At 39.6% G+C, this 21559-nt stretch overlaps 1 long non-coding RNA gene across 13 annotated transcripts in view; it reads right to left on the reverse strand.

The window, feature by feature from the left end:
* Positions 1 to 21559, reverse strand: part of LOC102546491 (uncharacterized) — a 287629-nt gene that overhangs the window by 127560 nt on the left and 138510 nt on the right. For 9 of the 13 annotated variants that reach the window (XR_015644689.1, XR_015644677.1, XR_015644678.1 and 6 more), the window contains 2 exons: positions 20146 to 20346; positions 18222 to 18372 (listed from right to left, as the gene is read on the reverse strand). This is a non-coding gene — a long non-coding RNA (uncharacterized LOC102546491). Of the gene's footprint in view, positions 1 to 16257; positions 18080 to 18221; positions 18373 to 19277; positions 19361 to 20145; positions 20347 to 21559 lie in introns of those variants that run through there. The other 4 variants (XR_015644681.1, XR_015644683.1, XR_015644674.1 and 1 more) reach the window with 2 other exon arrangements.

The raw sequence follows: 21559 nt of genomic DNA on the forward strand, positions 1-21559 counted from the left end.
TTATTCTGTTATATCAGAAGGGCCATGGAACGTTACATGGGCTTTCAATAAAACGTTACATAAAATTTTCTTGATGCTAGACTTTTATCACACATACAATAATAGCGCACTTTTACTTTCTGAAAAGATCTTTGCAGAAAAGCATGACTATGACAATCTCAGAATATTTACTGAAGTCAAGCCCTCTCTACTCGTCTTTTATCACTTTGTTAAAGAGATTTGGAGAAAATGATTTGTCGTGTTGGGTATTACTGTAAAATTATAAAAAAAAAAAAAAAAATGCTGTCTTTTATCCCACACTAGGTCCGGCACCGCAGTGCCCCAACATGTCTTCATCTCAGTCAGCGAAGCCTCTCACCCGCTCTGCTCCATCCCATATCACACTACCGATGGCCTCTCTCTGAGCCTGGCAGCAATCTCTCCACCCATCTAGTTCCCAAGGCAGGTTGCCACCATGCCAGACATACACATCCCAATTCCGTGGCAGCCTAGTGTCTCCAGCCACCACATAGTCTCTTGAACTTAAATCGTCACATGAAAGAACACACAACACAACAACCTCTGACCCAATCGATAAGATATAATTTGCTCATATAGACACACAAAGCCCTGTACACACCCATCCCTTAAGAATATTCATAACAACCTGTAAATGTGCAGAGAGGAATCTTAACATCCGCTGCCATGTTCACTCAGCTGCTTCTCCCTCTCGATGCCATCTCCTCCCCTCTCTAAAACTTGTCTCTCACCCATCCTTCCTTCTTGTCCAATGACAGGCCTCATTCTATCTTGTACCTGCCTTTACCTGCAAAATGACATCATCCTACTGTTGGGAGCTCAGTTTTACCATTTGCAAAATGAGTCCTTCTTGGTATTTCCGAGTTACATGCTGTTTCCTTTTTTTTTTCATCTGTACTTTATGACCTGACTGTAATAACCATAGACATTGACCATGGTATATTCTTCAGAATAAGTTCTGTAAAAAAAAAATTCAGAGATAACAGAACCAAGGTGTTCAACTGATGGTCTCCGTACGAACTTAAAGGTCGGAAACTGAACTCATAGGATATTTGATAGCATCTCAGTGTCTTCTCAAGTACAAAGTAAGTACACATCTACTTAATGGAAAGTTTTGTCCACCATATTTAAAGACAAGGAGAGACCTGAGTACTTTGGCACTTCTGTTCTACCTTCTAACTAAAACTAATCTGATTGTCATCACTGTTTCTGACTTTTGGTAAAGTTCTGGTCCCCAGAGTTTCATTGCTGAATGCTAGTGGTACCTTTGAGATACAAGAGCTAAGGGGAAGATTTTAGGTCACTGGAGTTGTGATCTCAGAGGAAAAACAGAAAAACAGTCTTGTAGTCTCACTATGTTCCCTGTGTTACTTCAGCACAAGACATGATATCCTGTTTTCCTCTGAGGCCTGATGCCGAGGGGGCTGCCTAATCTTAGACTAAAATCTGCAGGCTTATGAGCCAAAATTAGTCTTTTCTTTTTCCTTTATAAGTTAATTGTGTAAATCATTTTGTTATAATGACAGAAATTAACTGAGACATTTATTATTTATTGTTTTTAAAAAAATAGACTTGAGAAAATCAGCTCCATAATTATCCCAAAGTGCTTTGACCCACTAGAATATCTAGTTTGCATTTTGTGTTGAAGTTCATATTGTTTTAAATTCCAGGATTGATATCTTGATGCCCAAAGGAGCAGAAATATTTACTTTATAATTACAAAAAATCTAATGCTATCCACATGTTCTGATCCATGCCTTTTCAATTCTCTCAGTAGACTATATCTCATAATACGAAATTATTTTGCTGATTCCTCAGAATGGAAGGCAACATACTTAGCACTTTACTTACATTAAAGAGTAAAAATCTGAGTCCTAGCCTGACCCACTTAAAAGTTGGGTGAATAAATTATCTAATACAGGAAGGGAAGGAGGGAGATGGAATTCCTAAAATTTAAAAATAAAATAGAGCAATGGTTTTAAAATTACTAAAGTAAACAAATTAAAACTATATCAAATACATTTTATTCATAATTTTTAATTTAAGGATATTATATTTTCCCATTTTGCTAAAGGACAAAATTTTCTACTCTTTTGATGTAATAATGCAATATGATTAAATCAAGAAAAAGAGACTGGGTAAAATTAAAAATAAATAACTGCAATACAAACTTGGAACAATACAAAACAAAGCTAAAATATAATACAAAAATTTCATATAAATTTAGAACAATAACCAAGTCACCACTACCATTGTATATAGCTATAAAAACACATGGAAAATAACAAAATAAACTCAGACCTATCCTTAGTTCATATAATGACAATACCACAAACACAATTTGGAAACACTGTGAAAAGTCTTCAGTTTTTCAAGCCTGTAGTACTTATGAATTTCTTTATTATAGTGGATTGAGAAAAATAAATTGAGGGTTGAAAATGACTTTATTGTTTCTTTCTCTTGAATAAATTAGTCATAAGCTACTGACATACAATAAACTTGGAGGCAAAAGCATGAAGCCTTGACTCTTTTAGGATGGGATGAGCCCTGGGGTGCTCATGCTTTCCTGGTGAATTCTCCTCAATGGGAAGATGTAAAAAGTCAGTCAGAGGGGAAAACAAAAATACACAGTGATGCTCTGTATCAAGGAAGGGAAAAGGGATGGAGGTGAGGGATAAAACAAAGGTCAGAGGGATAGAGTGAGGAAGAAAGGAAAGAAGGTTGTGAAGGGAGAATTAGAAACAATAAAGAAAACAGATTTTCTGGAAAATGAAAGGCCAAGAGTCTGGAGGACATACATGCCCCTTGATTCTCTCCACACCACTGTATACCTCTTTACTTCTTTCTTAAGTGGGTCCTTGACATGTACAATTTCCTAGTTAAAGGGAAGCAAGGGGACATAGAAAGGTCTAGACAAGGTATAAGCATGGATAGAAAAAGAAAGAGGAGCCCGAGGCCAAACAAGCCGTCTGTGCGGGTTTTAATGATCTGTCGGTAGACTGTGTCACCACACCACATATGCATAAGTAGTCACCTATTGAAGACTTAATGGACTATGATTGTCTGCAAGACAGTTATTAGTCATGCACAGGCTCTCCAAAAGCCAACCACTGTAACCTCTTTTACAACCAAAAAAAACCTGGTGAAGTTCCCGAGAGGACAAGGAAGAGGTAGCCACAGAGGATACACTGTGCCATGTCACATCCGTGATCTATCATCGAGATCCTCTGCGGAGCTTACAGTTATTCCTTCCTCCAGCACAAAGCCTCTAAGGGTAGCTTCCTGGTAGGCAGATCTCCCTCTCCTGGCTCCCTCATTTACATACACACCTCCTCTTCCAAGAGAGCTGAGATGTTGAATCCTTTCTGAAGTTGCAAATGCTAACAGTGTCTGTTATGTGTTAATAGCAGTAATAGTTAGTTGATGCATCAGGCACTGAGAGGAATTCTACTATTGTGAAAATTGTAATGAACTCTAATAAGGAGGACGTTTATAAACCACTTCATTGTTGAAAAGGCACTTTCACAAATATTACCATATTTTATCATAAGGCCTGGGCAGACAGTTTTATCCCCAGTGTTAAGTGGAAAGAAGCTTTGATAGAGAACATTAATAAAAGAAACTGCATTAACTAGTTCAGAAATTTAGGAAGTTAATTCGCTTCTGCGGCCCTTGTTTTTTCTGTGGGTTAAATAGAAATCTTTAATAGGTGGCTCTTTAATGTGCTTCTTAAAGAAGAAAACATGTGGAAGTATATGGATGAAAGAGATGGAAAAAATAAAAACATTGTTATATCCATACAAGAAAAGGGTCAGACAAGCTCCCAGAACGAGAAACTGTTCCGACCTGTATGAATGAGCTGTTGGCTCTTTGGAACAACTCTCTAAATGTCAAAGAAAAGAAATAAGGTCTTTTGAATGTCATTATTGACAGAGGAACTATGAAGGAGGAAACTGGTTATTTTTAAAAAAATGATTTGAGAATCAAGGAGCTTGGTTTACAGTTAACTACAAATATTTTTACTTGATAAGCAAAGACACCTTTTTTTCAAGCATAGACTACAGTCCTCCTTCCAAAACTAGCATTCAGTAGACCACGAAATTACTTCCTTCAGACTCAGAGAGTAAGCAGGGCCCTCACCTTCTGATGTAGTAACAATGCAACAATATCAGGACCAGATAGAAAGTATCTTTAAATAGTTCATGTTTCATATACTTGAAAGTATCGATAGTCATGTTTTGTTATTATTTTCAAAGAGAAAGGAGAAAACAAAACATTGACTATTCCTAGTTAAATAGGATTGAAGCCTACAGATCCCATTCTAGAGCTAAAGTAGTAGTAGTATAAAAAGTAAATTTTAAATGTTTTGAGGTATATTTAGTGGAATAAAAGAAAAATTTCATTAACAATTTGGTGATTACACATATTACCCACAAAATAGGACCAGGTAAAGCAAAGAAACAGACAGGAAATAACAAAAGACAACTGTGGGATAGTGAAAGACATCCTGGTTCCGGGTTGAGGAGGTTTGAAACCCCTGTGACCCTAATGAGGTAATGAGGTACCTAAAGGCCTGGAGGCTTAGCCAATGAATTTCCCTTCCCAGACACCCCTCCCTGCAAAAGGTATTTAATCTCAGGCCCACTCTGAGAAGTGGGGACGGTATTATTACTCATCCACTTTCCATATGACAATAAACGCCTTAAAACCACTGACTGTCTCTTTTATCTGGACCCATTGTTGGGGAGCCTCAGAGAAAACCTTCACCTACAGATCCTCTGCTATCTAATCTCCTGAAGAAAGCCTCCAAGCTCAAGCCCACACTGTCCAGCCAAGGACTATGTCTGTGGGACCACCAGGAGTTCCCCTCTTCTTTCCCCCATTTCCCCTTGTCCCCAGGCTAGATCCAGCCCCATGGGCCCCCACTCTGGTCTCAGCTCTTCCGTGGCAACTCAGAGGCGCCTGGATGTCCAAGAACCTGAGAACCAGACAGCCCAGGGCCTCCTTGTAGGCCCAGGTGCCCCCAAGTCAGCTCAGGCTGTGTCCCACGCTCAGATCTCGCTTTCCCACCCATGGAGTGTTGTCCAGCGGCTTCTCACAGCCCAACAACCACCAGGAGGCAGAGGCAGCATAAGGCAAGCACGGTCAAACTTCCTGAATCCAGCCTCCCCGAGGGCCTGAGCCCTGTGACAGAGCAGATGTGGGCCTCCCACTTACCTACAGACAGAGGCTAGAATTTTTTCTGGACAATATGAGACAGGTTGTCTGCCTTTAATCTACTCCTTAGGAACCTCCTGAAGCCATGATCAGTCTTTGAGAGCATGCTTCTCTCAAGACAAGGAGCACAGATAGGAACGCAGCAGTGACACATCAGAAAGAAAGAATCACGCTAATGAAGACAACATCACTTCATGAGGAAAGCAGCTATGAAACTTTCCCTTTGCTAGGCAAAAGCCACATAGGGTCTTTTTCCATTCAGCTCCATGCACTCTTGAAGGTGTGGGTAAAGGGAAGTTTTTATTTATAGAATTTCATTTATCTATAGAAGTAGCATCCTCCAAGCTATACCAGTCCCATAACTCCATCCAGTCAAAGATGGCAGGAAAACGATTCCTTATCATGGTGGACACCATGCCTCACAGGAAAAACAACACGTCTTAAAGTTTGGAGGAAAAGTAAAATGTATCTGTTCCTCCTTCTCATTCCATTTATCATGGTAATAGCTGGCCCCGTGTAGCTAGGCTGGAGATTCGAAGGTCATTACCCGGGAGCACTGATGACCAATAGAGGTTCAGAGATAACAGCAGGGTGGATGGCACCTGTGCAGGCCGCAGCGAAGCCCACACTTGACAACTTCTCCCACTGACACACAACTCCCAATCATCCTAACCACATGCCACTCTTAAACAGTGCCAGGAATTGGGCATAGGATGGAGGCAAGACACAAAATAGAGGGAAAAGGGATGACACAAGAAGAAAACAAAGTCTTAAAGCAGATCCGTTAATAGTCTTACACAGGTATGAGCTTTACGTCCATGACTCAGAACCAAGGCATTGCTATGAACACATGACGAAAAGCATTGCATATAAAAATGATAGTAGTTAAAAGGATAATAAAGGGTAAAGCCCAACATAAGGAGGCAAGCTATACCCTAGAAGAAGCAAGAAACTAATCGTCTTGGCAACAAAACAAAGAGAAGAAAAGCACACAAACATAACCTCACATCCAAATATGAATATAACAGGAAGCAATAATCACTATTCCTTAATATCTCTCAACATCAATGGCCTCAACTCCCCAATAAAAAGACATAGATTAACAAACTGGATACGCAATGAGGACCCTGCATTCTGCTGCCTACAGGAAACACACCTCAGAGACAAAGACAGACACTACCTCAGAGTGAAAGGCTGGAAAACAACTTTCCAAGCAAATGGTCAGAAGAAGCAAGCTGGAGCAGCCATTCTAATATCAAATAAAATCAATTTTCAATTAAAAGTCATCAAAAAAGATAAGGAAGGACACTTCATATTCATCAAAGGAAAAATCCACCAAGATGAACTCTCAATCCTCATCTTTGGTTGGTTTATATACAAGTGTGCAATTTCTCGGCTTGAAAGTAAAATGATGCTATCTGGTGCTGGATAGAGGAGCCTTATTTTTTATTATGGCAGCTTGCTATTTTTGTAACATGGTGATTTGGTTGAACACAATAAAGTACAGTAGTAACTGAAAAAAAAGATAGTAGTTAATATAAAATGTAATGGGAGATCTAAAGACAAACCTAAGGAACTACAGAGCAATTCAACTCGGAGACATCACAGGAAAGAGGTAAAAATGGAAGGTAAAAGATCCAACCACAAGTTTAGATACACTTTTAAAATACTATAAAAACCTATAACTATCCAGAGTAAGCGTGATGCCAGAAGCAAGATCATTGAGTCGTTGGTAAGGGAAGGTCAGTAGAAGAAAGAAGAAAGCATAAGGAATTCTTAATTTATATGGACTTGGTGCTTGATACAGGCAAAATGGCCAATTTAATCAGGAAGGGATGTCTATACATGCATAAAACCCTGGGCGATTCTCAGGCATGTGCGCATAATTAACAACGAATGAGAATTGGAAAGTTATGGTAGTTGGATCGTAAAATTAACGTTCAACTTTTGATCTAAATCGGTATCTGTTTCATATAGCTCAGCCTAGTACACTAATGGATTCATATTGACAAACCAAAGAAGAGTAGTTGCAAATGCATGGATTTAAACATCTACACAAGACCAATGTAAGAGGAAGCCAGTTAACAATTCCAGCACGGAATGAGATGGGACTAGCAAGGTTGCACTCCTGTCTGAGGTGATTGAGGGCAGCTAAGGAAGGGGGAGGCTCTTATCTTTGGCTTGGGAGTGCTGGTTGGTTCCTATGCCCCAATGGATGGCCCACACTTTCTGTGTGTGGACAGCACTACCAGGACTCGGTAAGCTAAAAATAACTTTAAAAGGAGGGTATAACATTGGGAGAGAAATGTGATATGGAAGAATCCTGGTAAAAACTGGAACAGAGCAAGAAATAGATATGATCAAGGTACATTGTCCACATTCATGAAATGTTCAAAGAAAAATTGTGTGTGTTTTCTAGATAGTCAATGAATTGTGAACTGAAAAGGAGAACAATATAGTTCCCTGAACTTATCCATGATCTCGATAAAAGGTTTGAAGAAAATCATAATGGATGGTAAAATTACCACAGCATAGCCCAAAGTTGTTATGTTAAAATATGGCAGCTGCTGCTGCTGATGACGATGATGATGACGACGACGATGATGATGATAATAATAATGAGAGAAATGAGATAAGAGATGGAAGAAAAATCTGACTTAGATAAAAGAAAAATATGCAAGGATGGATAGGTTTGATACGGAAAGGGCGCACTTATCTAAATATGGCTTTAAAGAATAACAATAGCAAAAACTTTAAAGCCTAAGCCTCTGAGAATAGAATAAAGGTTAGAGCACCCTTAACAGTCCATCAGGAGATTTCCGAAACATAGGAGACACTGTGGCACTTCCAGCAAGGAAACAGCAGTGTTTATTGGGAAGTTAGGGAGAAGTCCCCCACACAGACCCATCCCAGCCCTACTCCCTACTGCCACCATGTTCATCACTGTGTCAGACACACACTGGCACTGCGCCCCCAAAAGTGAGTAATGTAATCACGTCAGAAGTGGCATTCCAAATGATGTCTCCTCGTACTAGATTCTGAGCCTTTACATTTCACAATTTTTTAAATTCTAAATTTAGAGGAAGAGGAAAAAACACCAACCCAGTCTTCATATGTTTTCCCAGATAAGGGTCATTTATTCTTGCCCTCTTCAACAGACACTTATGACAGTGAGAACTAAGCCTTTAAATTACATATATTAGACTTGACCATGACATGATGCATCTTCTGCTTATAATTTAGGTGATCTTATATAATGCAACAGACAGTAATGTTATCATTATTTACAGAACCTCGGAGGCAGCAGCACTCATCAATCTGAATGACCATGTATTATTTTTTAACAATGAAGTGCAGCCAACTAGTCCAGGTTAATGCACGTTAAGAGGAACAGAGGGATTAAATTGGGAGATAGAAATGGAGATTTCTCTACGTTGACAACAGTGATCTCCTGGGCCCTCCCCTCCCCACCCCTGCCCGAATGCTCTTCTTCTACTTTGGAGATCCATTAAGCTCACTTCCTCAAATATCAATGTACAGTTAATTTTTCACGAGTAAAATCACTAAAGATTGTAATTGCACCATAAAATGTTTGCACATCCTTTTTATAATCTCTCAGATAAAAATGCCACTGTTGCACTTGCACTCATAGGAACTGAAATTCCTTTTTCCATGTTAATAGGTTTTAATATTTAATTTGATTAAGCTCTGGCTCTGGTGATATAAATAGGTTATTTGTTTATGCTAGCCAAGCAGTGAAAGAAGCCCAGATATGCAACTGCGTTCTTCAGTGGGAACCCATGGATCCTAACAAACAATTAAGGCAAGTGTCATCGGCTCAGAGCTGGATCTCATTTGGTAGCTTGAGCCCCTCAGGAAGAAGGCGGCAGCTCTCAAATATTTTAGCTTAAAAACAGGTTGTCTTGATTAAGTCCCACAGGGGCTGTAACCTCCCAAATGCCCACTTACATTTAAAACTACTTTCCTACCATGTTAAAAATGGTGGTTGTTCCAGAATTGGTAGTATCAATTAAAATTTTACACACACACACACACACACACACACACACACACACACACACACACACATCTTTACTTAATCAAATACTCTCCCTTGCATGCTCTTCCTTCTCTGTTAGGTAAACATCTATTCTTAACAGTACCCTGAATTCTCTGAAAACCTGCTTCCAGCATATTGAATAATACTCGAATGTATGATTTCTTATTAATTGGGAAATTTGCCTGCGCCGTTTCTCTTTACATATGCAGATAAGCTCTTCTGTATTCCAGCAAAAATAATTAGGTTGTAGATCTACACTTTTGCAAGTTACACAATTGTTTTCTACGTACTTTCAAAGCCAAAAGAAGGAGAGAGAGGACAGGAATCCAGTGAATGGAAAGAAATTAAATATACGTCTTTAAAGCCTTTCAATTAAGCTCTCAGAATATATATGTATGTAAATAAAGCTAGGTTCTGCTAATTACCAGTATACTTAATCTTTCTGATCCTTAGTTTCTTGGCCTATAAAGTAAAGATAAAAGAACTCCCTTTATGGGGCTGTAGTGAAATTCAAAGGGAAAAATGGGCGTAGAAGTAATTTGCTTGTTCTAAAATCCTATGCAAATGAAATTAGGGTTTGTTTGCACTACCTATCATGTGTCCAAGACAACGCTTTGAGTTTGGTGAGAGTATGAGGACATGAGGTAGATTCTCATCCCCATAATTAATGTAATATCCATTGAGGAAAACAGTAAATAATTAGGAAATGAGATGAGCCCACATAAACTAAGTTGCATGGACCAGATTATGTGCGCAGTTAACAATTCTAAGACAGAAGTTTGGCTTGGGCTGGAAATTATGAGTGTTTTCTTTCCGAAGGGAGCGGGCTCAGTAAGCTCTCCCTGAACAAAGAGGCAAAGATATCTAACAGCTGCTTACGACTTTCTGTTGCCTAAAATATCCGAAGAGCATGAGGTTTAGGCAGCTCTGAGTCATCTTCCCCTTTAACTTGCTATTTCTTTAGGACACAGCTCAAGCCATGATGACAACAGCATTCCTGACCTCTGAGCTGCTCACAATGCTAGGATAGGACTGGAGGTTAAAGGGACACCTCATCCAAATTCTTGTGCCACGAGCCCTGCTTCGGGTTTGCATTGTCACCATGAGAGGAGTCTGGACAGCTGAAGAGGAACTGAAGGGGGGAAAAAAAAACCCTACATTTTCTTCTCATGACAGTAAACTCACAGCTGAGGTAATGGTAAGGAAGGGCTGGAGGCCGGGCCCAGCCCATGTGACCTCGCATACCAATTGAGAGCCACAGACACAACTCAATTGTTCCAGTTCTGGGAGGGGTGATTTTAAACAAAACCATCTAGGTGGTGCATATGGAAAATTTAATACGGAAGAACAATTAAAGCTTTGCAAGCGGAGAGGCAGTATCATACAACACCGTGATGCTCTCAACAAACCCAGATGCAGTAAGACCTGTCAGGAGCACTGGCTCCACAATGGAGCCAGCGCGAGTGCAGCCAGGTTCAATGAGGAAACAGTAGATAAGCTACAGAGAGAAAACAAAAACTACCCAAGTCTCGGTCCTCAAGCTTGAGCTCTTGACACTGACATTGTCGCAGAGTAAAATATGAACATGCACACACATATGCACGCATACACGCATGCATGGCACGCAGGCATGCACGACTTTCAAAAGGGGAGACTCCCAGGGTAAAATGTCCTTACTGTCCTAGTTGGTGAGTAGAGGAAAAGGAGGATGGAAGGAGGGGGACGCCATGTTATAAGAGATCACTGCGCACTCAACCGTCTAAATACTGGACAATAACCAGTGTCTATCAAAGTATGAGAGCACTGGTCAGACCTCTGCGTGCAGACACTAACGGGTACCCTGTCTACAGAGATTTAAAGCTTTAACAATGGTCAGGTGTTACAACTCTGATCATCCCCTCTTGTCTGGAACTCAATAAATAAATAAATAAATAAATAAATAAATAAATAACTCAATAAATAAATCTGATTTAAAACAAAACAAACTAAAATTAAAACTAAACAACGACAAAAACTCTTTGAAGCCATGTGTTGGTCTATTTTTCAAAAAAAGGCTGCCATTTATATTGAGTTTGTCATGAATGCTTTGAATAAGCACATTTATTGGGAGGCCTTTACTAATCACAGTCCTTTAGTAAACACTGTTGAGTAAATTAATTCGGGGAACCCCAAGTTTTAGAATTGGCCTTAACTCCCCCACATTCTGCTTCAGTCTTTCAAGACCACACTTGAACTCTTTTGTGCCTACCTAAAGCAGACACAGCTGTGATTAAACCCAAGAAACAACTTGAGTTACTCCAGGATCATGTGGAATTTTCAATTTTTTTGTTTAAATGCAAAATTGCCTAAACTATTGTTATTTGATAAGCCTCGATTTTAGTTCACACAAATATTGTTCACACGCTGATCTGAACCTCATTGCTCATCAAAATCCACTCCGTTTTCTTTGTGTTATCTTCAAAGAATTAAAACCCATTGATCATCAATTACTAGATGAAAATAATTTTACTATGTATCAGAGATGTGGAGATTATAAAAATGATCTAGTCAAGGCCTCAAAAAATTGAGGAATGCCACTGGAGATCACTGAACACTTTTGAGGAGAAGAGTCACCTAAGAATGGGCAATAAGAACCACAAAAAGAAGCCCGTTATGCAAGTATAAGGTTGTGAATAGGTGGGAAAGGTATAAGTTCTCAACAACAATAAAAAGTTTTAGAGATGATGGATATTCCAGTGTAGGAGCTCAGTATGATGCTGTTCTTTGTGAAAGCATCTTAGTCTTCCCCCAGTTGCCCTTTCTGCACATAAAAGCAGATAATTCTAATTATCATTACCATCAGAGAACCTTGCATTTCATAAAGTCAATATGAAATAATGCAATTTAGAGGTTTCTGTCACCCAATATCTTGAAAGATATCAGCTGAGAAAATCATTCTTTAAGGGTTTTTGTTAAGGGTACATGGTTGTCGCAGTCTGCATGATTGTGATAGTCTGTGGACTTCCCTATGTGAGGAATGACAGTCCACTCTGAAAATCTTGTCCTGGCCTGGTGATTGAATTACCTCAGCCGTGAGAGGTCACTAGATAAAAGGAGTGCATGATACAATGGTTCTAAAAGCGAGTACATGTTAGCCATGGTCTATTCCCCTGTTTCTGTGATCACAAACACAAAGGCTTCTGTTTACCCAGGATCCCCAGTGACTTAAGAGAGCAGAATCTTGGTTAGGGATTTAGCTCAGTGGTAGAGCGCTTGCCTAGCAAACGCTTGCCTAGCAAGTGCAAGGCTCTGGGGTTCGGTCCCCAGCTCCAAAAAAAAAAAAAAGAAAAGAAAAGAAAGAGAGAGAAAGATAGAGAGCAGAACATTTTTTTGACTCATGATGAGCCTCTTGCATGAATAAAATGTAAATGGTATAGTTTTAATTCAGTGGTGTTTTCCTGGCTTGTTATATCTTAGTGCAAATTGTTATATCTTAGGTGGCAGTCACTGGCTTAGTATCGGTGGAGTTGGTAACATGCTAAGCACTTGTGAAGATCATCCAACAGGCCTACTGTAAACATCATGCTCTGGTGTTGTCATTGTTGAGTTTCATGGCACAGTCTTAACTTGAGTATCCACAGTAGATATATTTCTGCCCCCACATCATGCTAGGAATTAAAATAGTTCTCGTTCAAAGAAGAATGTGCAGCTATTGAAACAGCCATAGCATGCAACATGACAAATACTTGACACTTATGGGTTGAGTTCCAAGAAGTGGTGGACTTTAGCTTCGGGCAAGTATCAGCTTCTTTGTACGATCTACCTTCTACTTAATTCCATTTGATGAATCTACTTCTGCTTTTTTTTCTCTTTTTCACAGTTTTTGGTGAATATTATTTAATCTTATTTTCAGTTCTTTAAGGAAAAGGTTGGAGGGATGGGGAGAAAGGGAAGCTTACAGGGAGGGTAGGGTAGTTAAATTACAGCAAGCTAGAGATGTAGTTCAGAGGTAAATGCAGAATCTCAGGAATGTCAAGTTCAAGTTGAGTTTAAGGCCAATCTAGAATATAGAGGACCCTGTCTCAGGGAGAGAGAAAGAGAAAGAAAGGGAGGGAGGAAGGGAGGGAGGGAGGGAGGGAGGGGGAGAGAGAGAGAGAGAGAGAGAGAGAGAGAGAGAGAGAGAGAGAGAGAGGAGTGGGGAGAAGAAAACTGTCACAGCACCAAAATAGCTCCTAATGAACAGCAAAGTTCAGTTCTATTGAATTAATAACTAAATTTATTTGAAATTTTCCTGAACCCAAATGTCGAATGGTTCACGACCAATCATGTAGAAGGGGTTCTTGCTTAAGAACAATTCTACTAATTGCATACGTTTTAACATTTTTCTTGTTGTTTCTGGGAAGCTTTTTTTAGTTCAAAATACACAATCAAATTCTCTTTATGATTAATCTAACATTCCTATGCGAGCTATGTTGTATACTACATCAAATAATAAGAACTACTAAGTCACATGGCATAGTCCATGATTTTTGGAAGCTTCTATGGTGGAGCTGCTCAATTCAATTTGACGACTAAAGCAACAAGCAAAACCGGCATGGAACAGACTAAGGTTCTGTAGGCCAGCCATGTGGCTGTGGAACCCATAATCAAATCACAGTATGAGAACAGCTCGCTAACTGGAGTGCTTTGGAGAAGAGGTAAAAGTGAACCCATTCTATTCACTGCTACTCCTTCAAAGCTCTCCTTATCAGTCCCCCCAGCCCCCTGAACCACTTAAAAAAATCTGGTAATTAAACTGTCTAGCCAGGGAGACTCAGCTTAGCCTGAGCTCCTATCCCTAGGAGGGGCTCTCTGAAGTTGGCCCTCAGGACCCCTAAGGCTTTATTCTGGCTTAGGTACAGATATGCCATTTGTTAGAGGAACCTTTCCCAGCGTCAAGTATGTTGGGGTCACTGGGAAAGAGGAAACTTATGAATAAATTTGAAAGGGGGTCTGAAAATTTAGATGAATGCCAAAGGAGTCCATTGTGACTAAAATTAAGTAGTCATCACCACCGAGGACAAATGGTTAGCAGACGCCGGCCCCCAGCAGTCTCCCAAAGTCTCCTCCAGGAGGCTGACGACGGCTCTGTGCTAAATGGCTTAATTTTCTTAATCAACTATTTCACTGTGAGTTTTTAATTTCATTCCCATGCCTATTTTTTTCATTTTGCCATAATACAGCTCTAAGTACCGTGTCGAACATTTGACAGTCTTCTCAGCAGGCACTGGGCTCTGTGGAGCTGGCGAAGCACTCTTTACCTCTTATTAATTGGGTTTGGAAATGTGTTCTTGTGTGAACAGAAGCTAAGACGGGACTGTTGTACCTGTCAACATGAAGCTGGGTGAAATAAAATATTTGGAATGTGTTTTAAAATAACTCATTGTGAGCTCGATCAGTAGAGAAGTAAAAAGCCGAGATATTCTTTAAGGTTGAAATAAATAATCATGCAACCAAAGTAGAGATGAAACTAGAGAAAAGATGAGGTTTGTTCAAGGTTTCTTGGTGTTTGGTAACAACGAAGACATTTTCTTTGTGCCCCACAGGTTATGCATTGATGAGGTATTTCTAAAACAGCCCTTTAAAGTATCTAAAAGGCAGGGGAGGGGACACTGCTTAAACACTAGCAAGTAAGGTAATCTGGAAGCCGGCAGAAGTTTACAACATTTTGTCTTAATTTGAAAGATCTTTTTCCCCTTATTAAGCAAAGCTCTTAATCTGAAATTTCACATTCCAGCTTTAAAACCTCTGCCCCACCTTGACCCTCAGAGGAATAGATCTTTCTTTTGGAAAAGCACACGTGTCTGTTGGACTTCTCTTCCGTTTTTTTTTTTTTTTTCCACATCTCATGTGCTTCAAGTTAAATGAGCTTTAATGACACACATTCTAAAACTCCCGCATAGGGTGGGGGATCAAAGGGGACTAGAAGAGACCTGTCACAGCTGAGGAAAAGCTCAGAGACATATCAGAGTGACACTTGTCCCTGCCATGAAAACTGTCATCCTTAAGTCCTATTGACTGGGAATTGGTGAGCCCTGTGTCCTCCTGAATGAAGGATGGGCCTCTGAAGAACAAGACCATTTCCACAGAGCACTGGGACATGCCACAAAGTTGTGGACAATGACAAGTAATGGACCTCTGAATTCTACTCCCAGAGATGACTCCTGCTCAGAGTTTAGCCTTTTACCTATCTGAACTGTATTTTCTTGGTTGCTTGTTTGTTTAAGGGAGTGTCATACCATGCAGGTTAGAATGGCCTCAAGTCTGCAATCCTGACTTAGTTTTCCAAGGCCTGTATACTCCTGTATACAGCTGGGCCCAAGACTTAGCTAAAAAATTATTTTAACCTTCAACATTCATTTTATAGACATACATGGTATGTGTATGTGTGTGTGTGTGTATGTATGTGTATGTGTGTATGTGTGTGTATGTGTGTGTGTATTGTGTGTGTATGTGTGTGTATGTGTGTATGTGTGTGTGCATGTGTGTGTATTGTGTGTGTGTTATGTGTGTATATGTGTGTATGTGTATGTGCATGTGTATGTGTGTATGTGTGTATGTGTATGTATGTGTGTGTGTGTGTGTGTGTGTGTGTGTGTGTGTGTGTGTGTGTGTGTTATGTACAGGTTTCCTCACACATACCCATTCTCATGTAGAGGCCAAAGGCTGACACTAAGATACCTTCCTGAATAATTTCTCTACTTTATTGTTCAAGCAGAGTCTCCCTCACTGGACCTAGAACTGCTTGTTTCAGACTGGCTGGGACAGTGAGACCCAAGGATCTTCTTTCTCAGTCTCCTGCATTTAAAGATGTTCTGTAGCCTTTCTGGCCTTGTACGTGGGTCCTGGAGATCTGAACTCAGGTCCTCATGCTTTTTTACAGCTAGTGCTTTGCCCACCTAACCATCTTTCCAGCACAACATATTTTCACAAGCAAAGAGTCACACCAGACAACATGTTTCAGTTTATTTATGTACACCTGATATGTAAAACGTGATTTATCATTGGATATATTCAGCTGTTGCATCATTTTATATCTCCGTAACATTTCCTTCAATGGATGAAAAATAATTTAAACTCAATTTCTATGAACAATTTTTATTACCTATCTGACAGGTCAAGATTACAGTCACTTAAGGTGACTCTGCAGAACCAATTTCTAAAGCCAGAAAGTTGACTTAGGAGTTTAAAAGGATGCTATCCATTTTAAAATTTTCACCAAAAAAAGTTATAAGAATTTATAATCCTATCAGACATAATGAGAAAAAAAATGTTCCATGTCGTTTTATACTTTGGCAATTTGAAAGGAAATATAATCTCATTATTGTTTAACTTCTCATTTTTAGAATGTTGAGGTTATCTATACATTTATTTGAAATTTCTGCAATAGCGAGCCAATCCTCCAAGGAGCACAGCAGAGCCTTATACTTATGAATTCCTCCTTTATGTCTTTCAGGAAGACTATATTATTTTCCTGACAGATGTTATACAAGTGTCGTTATTAAATCTCTAAGTATAATATGCTTTTTATTGCGGATGAATTGAAACTTTTAGCATGTTTTCAAGTGCCTTTACTAATGTAAATGAATTCTCTGTTTTCATATGTTGTCTAGCTAGCCACCTTGCCTGGCTCTACTATTTTTTTTTCTTTTATAGTTTTCGTTTCCTGGAGTTGCCATCTTGCTCCGTTTGTAGGGGGACTATCATAATATTGCATACCATAAGTTGCTCTTTTATTGTCCAATAACACAGTAACTATTTATCATCCCATTCTAATTTCAGAACACAGTGAGGACGCCTGAGCTCTCCACGGCTGACAGTAATGCTTTGTTTTTATCAATCGCTTCAGTCTTCAACCACTTGGAGGATCTAATTATAGCCCTTCTTTTCCCTCTCTCCAAGTACACAGGCTACATAAGCAAGCGAATTCTTCACATGTTTTTAGTTGATCAGACACATACAAAACCAAGACAGTTTTAACTGATACGAGTAAAGCTGCCTCGACAGAACTGGCCAAAAGGAAAACGTCCAAGTGGGTGAAGGGTTGTCAACTTAATGCAACAAGCATTTGTTGATCTCTCTCTCATTAGGGGTTCTAGTTACCCAACAGAAGGATTAGCTTTCCGGCGCAATTAAAAACAGACACTCTGCAAGGATCCAGCTTGTACACTTTCCTCAAATTACTCTCAGTCTGTCCAGAAAGAGAGGCAGATAAGCAAACACGAGAACAGGAAAGTGATATTAAGGACCCATGTACTCTCTAGACAAGGGAGCGTATCTGGATACTGTTTCATCCATGATGGACTGTTTCACAGAGAATGGGAGTGAAGTCTGGAGTGAGAATTTTAAAGGTAGCATCAGAAGATGTCATCGAAGGGGCAGAAGAAACAAAAGCAGAAGCTGTTTTGCCTGGTACATTTGAAGGATGATGGGCATTCTCCTGTGCTTGAAACACGAAAAAGCTGAAGAGATTTTTCATTGCACTGTCTAAAAGGATTTTGTTTGTCTGATAGTCTCAGCCAAAAAAGCATAATGTCATAAATCTTGCAAAATAGAGATTCCTCAGAAGCCTCACACAAATTGCATAACCTCAAGTATTTTGTTTCAGAGTGGATGCCTCCCAGTCGCAGTCTTACCACCAGACTCACCAAGTGAGTCCTTTTGTTCCTTCTTTGCTTATTTAAAAAATGGAGAGGACTGTGACTCTTCTCTGCTGAGAACGCCTGAGGGCTTTCTTTGTCTGGTATCAATCTCAGAGGCTCCTGGCTGCATGCATAGTGGAAATTGTTAGCAGTTGCTAGAAATTTAGTGTGAAAAGCCAGCTTTGGGGAGATTAACCAGAAATACCAATTATGTTCTTTATAGCCATGCAAAAGAAAAACAATGTCTCTTAGGAATATTTCCTCACCTTGTGTTTATCGCGATTAACTTCCTGGGATAGTTCTGCCCATGGACAGCAATGCTTCTTTCCTGATTGCTTCTTTTACTTCATCCTTCTTGTCTTGGAGTCTTGGGTCTCCCTGCCATTTTCTCCATGATGCTTCCATTCTCTGCAGCTTCTAAGGAATGTACAGCATTGCTCATAAGACAAGTTATACCGTGAAAAACTACTGTATGGGGCAGGGTTTTCTAGAGGAATACAACAAGTTGCATATGTGTAATGTGTAGATATAAGTAGATACAGATAAAATATGTCTCTCTCTCTCTCTCTCTGTGTGTGTGTGTGTGTGTGTGTGTGTGTGTGTGTGTGCGTGTGTAAATATAAAGAGGGAGGGATTGATTACATTGCCTTACATAGTAAATGTTGTGTAACCCAACCACAACCAATGCAGTCTATACACTAGAGAGGCAGAGAATCAGTAACTACACAAAGCTGGATGCCTTGGCATCCTAAATCAGGGCTGGAGGCCTGAGAGCTCCCTGGGGATCCCCAGTGTTTGAAGGCTCCAGAAGCTATAGTCTGATGTCAGTGAGGAACTCAGTACCTGGGATAGACCCACTTGTCAGGAAAAGGGGAAAGCAGGTAGGCACCACTGGCACTGTTTTGCTTTGACCTCTCCTTGGAAGGTGTTGCTCCCTTCCCAGGGTGGGTCTTTCCGTACCACACGGTCAATCCTTTCTAGAAGCATCGTCACAGGCACACTCAATACTGAGTCTCTTAGGTCTATTCTAAATTCCTTAAGTTGTTCATTAAAACTAAGCATTACATCTCCCATCGTATTTTCTGTTGAATCATAACAGGGAGAGCAGAGGCATTGTAGAGGCTGGAGAGGAGAGGAAAGCTCTATTTTTTTAAGGTTCTCAAATGATCGTCACTAACATCTAAGACTGAGAACAACTGGAACCCATAGCTTTCGTCAAACCCTCATTAAAGCCTTCACTGACTTGTCTTTCCAGTGCTGTCATATATCTCAAAATGATCTTCATTAACAGAGCCTCATGTCTTCTAGTAAATGATCATTACCTGTGTTCTGCCTTGAAAATGGCCACCACTACACACTTCCTTAAAAAATACTCTTCATGTATTCATTGAGATGGCAAAATCATCTGAAAAGGAAAGAGGTATTCCATAAAATAGTTCCCTGCGTCTTTTTCACCTCCCTGTCTCTCCACTTATAATTTTGTGTTGGTATTCATAGTTATACTGATGTATACGGGCCATTTGGTAGCAGGTTGGATATAAATACCCCAGTCCTTGTAAAAATGTTGACATGTAAATACTACCCAACTAACTATACTTATTTGGGTCTTCTCTTTCTTCTTAACTTCTTGGATTCCTCTACACCTATCTATACCCTTGGATTCTTCTATAGGGTATAGAAGGTTGGTGCTGTCCTAGTAAACTCCTCATTAATAGCTGTCTAATTATTCCTAGATTCAAATACCTTCTGTTTTCGGTTGGGGACTTAGCTCAGTGGTAGAGCGCTTGCATAGCAAGCGCAAGGCCCTGAGTTCAGTCCCCAGCTCCGAAAAAATAGAAAAAAAAATACCTTCTGTTTTGTTATTATTGTAGTAATATACTCGAAAGGTATTTGTATTACAATCTTAATAGATGATCCTAAAACAATCTGTTATTAATCACGTAATTATAATGTATACAGTAGAAATTATATTCTCATAAAATTCTAAATAGTGTGTAAGGTCTCTAAAGAATTCTTGTTTGTGTTTGTGTGTGTGTGTGTGTGTGTGTGTGTGTGTGTGTGTGTGTATGTGTGTGTGTACATGCATGTGTTTGCATATACAAGCAGAGGCCAGAGGTTAGCATTAAGTGTCTACTTCAACTCAGTTTTTTAGATAGAGGCTCATTTCTTGAGATGGAGTCTCTCACTTACCTGGTGCTCAATGAGTCTACTTGAGGCTGGTAGACCAGCAAGCCTCAGGGATCCATTAGTCTCCATCATCTGAACGCTGGGATGAGAGGCCTGTGCCACTATGCCCGGCTTCTTTTGTAGGTGCTGGTGATCAGGTTTCCATTTTACCACAGCAAACGCTTTACCAAAGGAGCAATCTCTTCAGGGTCTCTTTGAAAAATTCTGAAAGGAAAAAAGCAGAAGCCATCATAAAGTTAATTCTTCTCTCAAGACCTTGCTCATCTTGGTCCAACTACTCAGTGACTCCTGGTTTACTAAGTAAGCATCAGAGTGTGAGTGGCAGTGACTTCTAGCCACAGGACAGTGGGGCCCTCCTAGTGTGTGCGTTGATTTCATAATATGTCCTCTCTGTGTCCTAGTATATTCTGAACTGCACTGAATGAATTCCAGTTAAATTAAACTAGTTTAAAGGCAATATATTTCACTAGACTGAAATGTCATACTTATGCTTTAAAACAATTTAAATAATTAAAATTTGTAGTAGGTCAGAAGCAATTTTCCTAATCACAGTTGATATCATGACCACAAATAGCACAAATTTACTTTCCACGTGAAAGCTCTTCGATCGTATGCTAAAAACAAAAAGCCTTCAATTCTATTTTTAGCTCAGCACTGACTTGCTGCTATTAGTAGTTTTTCACATTTGTGAATCCTGCAGGCTAGAAAAAAATAAAATATAAAACTTGTATCACTGGGGCCAATACCTCATGAACTAATGAATTAATAATTTACACATAACATGTTCCTTGTGAGGAAAATAGACTTCAAAACACACCACAAGTATTAAAATAAAAATCTCTAATGATACCAGAAGTAACAGCTCTCTTTATTTCATGAGGTACATGGCATTTTGATCCTATAATGTCTGCCTTAACACGTGGTAACATTTAAGTAATATCCCCAGTAATATTTATAAGTGGATAGATGATTAGCTTATTAATATAAGCCAAGAAGTTTGTTTTGACGTTCTGTGAAATGCATTGCATTGGGAGGCAAAGGAAGTTCTATGAGGGTACTTCTCTAATATTTAAAGTGGAGTTGATCTAGTTGAACTGTTACAATGAGAGACGCACAACTGGCATCTCCAGTGAGACTGGAACTCTGATTTTCTGAGTGGCTAGCCAAATTGTTGTGTAACCCACAGAAGGATGCCAAAGGGCAGAGGAAAACCTGCTCTGAATTTACTGTTTTTCATTTGTAGCCATGGAAAAGAGGTGACTTCTATGTGCAGAGACAAAGGAAGAAAAGGGCCTAGCCCCAAGCTGCACAAAGCACTGTCTTCAGACTGTGTGGATGACATCAGGACAATTCCCACCAAGCACGCTAAACTGAGCCTGTAAAACTTTCCCTGGGTAGTGATTTCTTTTTTTTTTTT

Source organism: Rattus norvegicus, chromosome 1 (assembly GCF_021556685.1).
Source record: "Rattus norvegicus strain SHRSP/BbbUtx chromosome 1, alternate assembly SHRSP_T2T, whole genome shotgun sequence".
Taxonomy (NCBI): Eukaryota; Metazoa; Chordata; class Mammalia; order Rodentia; family Muridae; genus Rattus; species Rattus norvegicus.